The sequence below is a fragment of the Brienomyrus brachyistius genome, unplaced genomic scaffold, assembly GCF_023856365.1.
Source record: "Brienomyrus brachyistius isolate T26 unplaced genomic scaffold, BBRACH_0.4 scaffold32, whole genome shotgun sequence".
NCBI classification, from domain to species: Eukaryota; Metazoa; Chordata; class Actinopteri; order Osteoglossiformes; family Mormyridae; genus Brienomyrus; species Brienomyrus brachyistius.
The window spans coordinates 682,872-689,718 of NW_026042307.1; positions in this window are offsets into that span (position 1 = coordinate 682,872).

Sequence of the window (6,847 nt, forward strand, 5' to 3'; positions counted from 1 at the left end):
TAATAATGTTAGCATATGTACACAATTGAAATGCTGATAAATAGGCTGCAACTTACAGATGGCGGTCAAATAAATGACAGTTATATACTCAACTATTTAATAATTGTTTCAAATAAACAGATAAACCTGATGCGAGTTAGTTACTGGTACAGACCCTGACACACGCCAGATAAATGTTGGCAACCCTGAACATGACTGGACTTGAGCATGACAAATTCATGCACATTTGAGTAGACTTTGTCCAGACAGTTCTCCCCTCTTATGGCAAAGTTCACATGCTGATAGAATTTAGGTAGAACCAACTTCATATTAGTATGATTGAAGTCGCCAGCAACAATGAAAAATGCATCCAGATGTGCCATTTGTAGCTTGCTGATAGCTTCGTACAGCTTGACTAGTGACTGGTTGCATTGGAGTTCGGTGGGAAATATACAACTACCACTGCGGTGAATTCTCCCAGCAGGTAGAATGGGCGACATTTTATGATTAGAAACTCTAACTGCAGTGAATAGTGGTGAATTATTTCAGCAGAGTTTGTACACCAGGTTTTATTTATGCAAACACACAAACTGTCTCCACAGCTCTTACCGGACAAAGAGGCCTCTGTCAGTTTGGTAGCTCATCATGTTCAAGTCCAGCAATGTTCAGGGTTGCCAACCCTCACGCATCTAGCGTGTGTCTGCACCTGTCTGACCCTGCCTTTTATGTCTCTTCCCCCTTTGGCCAGCAGTTGTTGCTGGCCATCCTGTTCCCTCCTCTGTTTTCGTGCTAGACCCTTGTGTGCTAGACCCTGCTATCCGGACTGCCGCATGGCTCAATGGGTTCAGTGTGTGGCACAGATGCTGTAACTCTCCTGTTATGGGTTGAAGGCTGGCTGCCAACCAGCCTTATCTGTTTAATCTCTTATTTACTTTTCTGTTCCCCTGTGTTTCGTTACATTTTCTATCTTAGTTTTTTCTGTCCTAAGTTTGGTATAGAATGCTTCAGATGCTCAAGCAATGACACTAACGTGATCTCTCAGTCGTAAGGAAGGACAGGTTGTTTGGAATGTTGACAGAGAGAATGGAAGTACTTAAACTGCTGAAATACTTGCTTGTGCAGAAAAGGCAACTGGAAAACTGAATAACTGATACAACTTGAAGAGTTCAGAACCAGACAGTACTTCAGGATCAGCTGACTTGCCATGTTTGGACATTCTTTGCATTACACCATTTGAGAACTCAGGTGCTCACATCAATCAAGAGGACAAAGATGTTCTTGTGATGGATGACACATCTCTTGAAGTAGTAAAACTAGCTGAATGAAGGAACTGGAAGAATAATGATGTTTTTGAAGAGGTAATAGATGTCAGCCAAAATAACATTTCAACATAATGGGTTTGGGGGGGGGGGGGGGGCTGGGAGGTGGGGGGGGGGAGCTGGTAAAACTGCTGTGACAAACTTAAAACTAAAAGCTTATTACTCAAAGTATATCAAAAAGGAGTCCATTACTTTGTACATACTGATAGGTTTCCCTGTAAAATATTAGGAAAAAGTCTTATAATTCAATAAAAAAAAATTCAGACTAAATACTGTTGATGAAGCTCCTTCAGGGCGGCATGGTGGTGCAGTGGTTAACACTGTTGCCTCACACCTCTGGGACCCAGGTTCGAGTCTCCGCCTGGGTCACATGTGTGTGGAGTTTGCATGTTCTCCCCATGTCGTCGTGGGGTTTCCTCCGGGTACTCCAGTTTCCCCCCACAGTCCAAAAACATGCTGAGGCTAATTGGAGTCGCTAAATTGCCCATAGGTGTGTATGTGTGAGTGAATGGTGTGTGAGTGTGTGCCCTGCAATGGGCTGGCCCCCCATCCTGGGTTGTTCCCTGCCTCGTGCCCATTGCTTCCGGGATAGGCTCCGGACCCCCCGCGACCCAGTAGGATAAGCGGTTTGGAAAATGGATGGATGGATGGAGGTGCATACAGAAATAAGTTATGGCATTTTACACCATTGGTGTCCCTTTTCTGGCAACATTGTAACAAGCAGAAACAAATAAAAAAAGCAACATTGTTGTCAAATGACACTATTTCAAACTATTTACTTTTCTCTGGGCTTTGTTCATTGTCTTTTTTTAGCTCTCTTATTGCCAGTTTCTGCCTATGACAAAGTAGTATGACACTTTGCGCAATGTGCAATACACCAGAGTGACATAAAACAGCAAACCTCAGATACCTCTGGTACCTCAGACCTTGGACTAAATCCGTTCAGAACTCGGGTTCGATTCCTAAAAATGTGTGCATGAAAATACTAAAAAATAGTATGAAAAATAACCAAGGTGCAGCCATGCCTAGTGAACGCCCTGACGTCACAACAACTTCCTTTTTGAACTCTTTATTAGCTGTATTAAAACATATATATATATATCCATCCATCCATCCATCCATTATCCTCCGCTTATCCGGGGTCGGGTCGCGGGGGCAGCAGTCTCAGCAGGGAAGCCCAGACTTCCCTCTCCCCGGCCACTTCTTCTAGCTCCTCTGGGGGGATCCCGAGGCGTTCCCAGGCCAGCCGGGAGACATAGTCTCTCCAGCGTGTCCTGGGTCTTCCCCGGGGTCTCCTCCCAGTGGGACATGCCCGGAACACCTCCCCAGGGAGGCGTCCCGGAGGCATCTGGATCAGATGCCCGAGCCACCTCATCTGGCTCCTCTCGATGCGGAGGAGCAGCGGCTCTACTCTGAGTCCCTCCCGAATGACTGAGCTCCTCACCCTATCTCTAAGGGAGAGCCCAGCCACCCTGCGGAGGAAACTCATTTCGGCCGCTTGTACCCGCGATCTCGTTCTTTCGGTCACTACCCATAGCTCATGACCATAGGTGAGGGTAGGAACGTAGATCGACTGGTAAATCGAGAGTTTCGCCTTTTGGCTCAGCTCTCTCTTCACCATGACAGACCGATGCAGCGCCCGCATGACTGCTGACGCCGCACCGATCCGCCTGTCGACCTCCCGCTCCATATTTTGTATATACATACACACGCATGTATCTTTTGATTATTTTTCATTGGTTTGGTTTGGGGCATTCTAACCCAGGTTACTGAGCGATACTGGTAATTAGTGAATCCCATTTAAGCCTTATGAGTCTGGTGTTCCTCAATTGAGTTTGGTATTCCTCAATTGAGTCCATTGGCGGAGATTTAACTTGAGCTAATTTTCCCTACACACTATCAGTAGCATACAATTTGAAGTATTTCATTACATTTTTTTTATGTTTCTGCTAAACAAGTTGGTGAAGTTCCTGATAAAGATCATGTCCTGAGTATGACAAGTATCCAAGGTGCAACCGTGCCTGGTGAATAACGTCAGGCCATAACCACAAATTCTTTTTTGAACTTTTTATTAGCTGTATTGAAACATGCTATTTTATATATATATATATATATATATATATATATATATACATACATGCACACACACACGTATCTCGTCTTGTGTTTTGTTTGTTTTTTTGGTTACTTACGCTGGGTAGCGGTTAAGGTCATCATGTTGGGATTAGAGTTTTGCTCATACAAATGAATGTCTCTTCCCCCTTTGGCCATCCTGTTCCCTCTTCTGTTTTCGTGCTATAGCCTTGTGTGCTAGACCCTGCTATCCGGACTGCCGCATGGCTCAATGGGTTCAGTGTGTGGCACAGATGCTATAACTCTCCTGTCATGGGTTGAAGGCTGGCTACCAACCAGCTTTATCTGTTTAATCTCTTATTTGCTTTTCTGTTCCCCTGTGTTTCGTTACATTTTCTATCTTAGTTTTTTCTGTCCTAAGAACCTCCAGCAGCTGGCCGAGCTCGGACGGAGCGGTGGGTCGCGCTGCGAGTCATGGGGACTGTCCTCCCGCTGTCCGCCCTGCCGGACTTGGCACAGCCTCCCGCGACCACCATGACCTGTAGGCGGAGAAAGCAGGTGATCGCTCCAACGATCGTCCTGGGGGCGTGCACGCTCGTCCCCGCTTCCCTCCCAGCCGGTGAGCGGGAAGACTCCCCGTTTGAGCCTGAGGTCACCACCGCCGCTAAGCTGCCTGACGGGCGCCTCCCCTCGAGCGGTATGTCTACCGGCCAGCGCGGCTAGCCAACAAAGGGGCCAGCGTGACTCTTAAAGGGGCCACGCCCGTCTCACCTGCGCGAGACCCGCCTGTCCCGCTGGCGTGGGACCCGCCTGCTGCAGCCGCTCTGCCCGAGGCGCTGCCTCCGCCTGCGGCAGCTATGCCCGAGCAGCCGCCTCTGCCTCCGCCTGCGGCAGCTACGCCTGAGGCCACTCTGTCTGTCCTGCCGCCAGCTGCAGCTACGCCCGAGGCCCCTCTGTCTGTCCTGCCGCCTGCGGCACCTACGCCCGAGCAGCCTCTTCTGCCTCCGCCTCTGCCCACTGCAGTCGCTCTGCCCGAGGCGCTGCCTCCGCCTCTGCCTGCTGCAGTCGCTCTGCCCTAGGCGTAGCCTCTGCCTGCAGCAACTACACTCGAGGCCCCTCCACCTCAGGCACGTACACCCGAGCAACCGCCTCCGCCGCTTGCTGCAGCCGCTACGCCCGAGGCGCTCCCTCCGCCTCCTGCAGCTACGCCCGAGGCTCCTCTGCCTCCGCCTGTAGCTCCGTCCACACCAGTGACTGTAGCCCCTCCAGCCAAGGAGGTCCCCCAGTTTTGTCTGTCCATTCTGTTCCCTGTGTCCCGTTAATGGTTCTGTTCTTGTTTTCCAGGTCCTATGTCCCTCGTCCCGTCCATCGCCTCCCCTGAGGCGTGCCCTGAGAGCGCGCCTTTGGGGAGGGGTTCTGTCATGCCCGGCTCGTCCGATCCTCGTGTGTGCCACGCCCCCTGAGTATTCACGTGTGCTTCCTTAAACTTGCCCAGCTGTGTCCGATTATTTTCGCCCAGTCTTGTCTATTTGAGTCCACGTCTTGCCTTGCCTTTCGTCCGTCACTGATCTTAGTCGATGTCAGTAAAGTCCCGTAACCGTCTTCCCCCGAATAAATCCCCATTTTCCCTGACTTTCGCCTGCCTGCCTCGACTTTCCCTGCCTGCCTGCTAGCCTGCCCATCCGCATCCCGCTCAACCCTGATACATATTGCAATATTATTAAAGAAAAATAGTTCAAAATAAATCAATTTCCCACAAACACTTCTATTCATAGGTGATTTAAACAGCAAGGATGAAAATGATTAGGAATGGTTTGAAGAGCGCATGCGGAGCTCTTGCAAAAGTAGTGGTGGAAAACTTTAAACTAATGTCAAACATATACTAGACGATCCTGGAAAGGAGCAGTCATTAAAACTGCACAGCTTGCTAAGTTTTCTTTCCAATAACAAAAGTAATGTTCTAGTAAAATGTAAACTCCACGCTCCTGGTGAATTTTATCAACCATACACAGTGCCATGACAGAAGGTGACCATACTGCCACCACAATTTTTGGTGGTACTGCAACTCATGCATACATCGTGTTAATTTCTTGCATAGGTGAACAAACGACGCGTGAAATCAACTCAGAAAACACGTGACGGCCAGGATGTGTACGCATACGCATTGTGAGCGTCGAGTATAAATCAGCCCTTAGTGATAGGGTGCGGAGCTCAGACATTTGGGAGAAGCTCAAGGTAGAGCTGCTGCTCCTCCGCATACAAAGGAACCTGTTGAAGTGGTTCATGAATCTATATAGGATGCCTCCTGGATTCCACTCTGAGGAGGTGTTTCAGGCATGCCCAACTGGAAGGAGACCACAGGGCAGACCCAGGACACGCTGGAGAGATTGCATCTCTTGATTAGCCTGGGAATGCCTTGGTACTTGCCCGGAAGAGCTGGAGGAGATGGCTGGGGATAGGAAGGTCTGCCCATCTATACTTAGACTGCTGCCCCTGCGACCCGACCCTGGATAAGCAGCAGATAATGGATGGCTGGATTGTGACAGTGATTTGGAAACTGCTTTTGATTGGGCTTTGATGGCAAAAAAAAACACAAAGTAAAATGTCAATGGCTTTAGTCCTTACCAACTAGTTTTTGGACACAATTCTAACCTTAATTCTGTCCTTATTGACAGTCCACCTGCACTTGATGGGACTACTGTGAGTGACTGGACATCAGTGCACGTTCTTTTCACTATGTGAATAGAAAATGTAAAGGTATGCACAACACTGAAGGCACAAGTGAGGTAAAGACTGCTTCCGATGCTCAAGCAACGACGCTAACAAGATCTCTCAGTCGTAAGGAAGGATGGGTTGTTTGGAATGTTGACAGAGAGAATGGAAGTACTTAAACTGCTGAAATACTTGCTTGTGCAGAAAAGGCAACTGGAAAACTGAATAACTGGTACAACTTGAAGAGTTCAGAACCAGACAGTATTCCAGGATCCAGGATCAGCTGACTTACCAGGTGTGAACAATCTTTGCATTACACCATTTGAGAACTCAGGTGCTCAAATCAATCAAGTGGACAAAGACGTGCTTGTGATGTATGACACGTCCCTTGACGTAGCAAAACTAGGTGAATGAAGGAACTGGAAGAATAATGATCTTTTTCAAGAGGTAATAGATATTTCCCAAAATAATATTTCAACATGGGGCGGCATGGTGGTGCAGTGGTGAGCACTTTTGCCTCACACCTCTGGGACCTGGGTTCAAGTCTCTGCCTGGATCACATGTGTGTGGAGTTTGCACGTTCTACAAATTTACCTTTGAATTCAATTTTTTTTATTTTTTTTTATTACATGGTTCATTTAATTGTGTCATTGGTGTGTTACATGAGTTTACTTTCTTGTAAAATGATTTTATAAGAAAAAAATGTAATGGGATGATACATTGATGTGTGTCTTTAATGATGGATAGGTCAAGATGCTATTGAT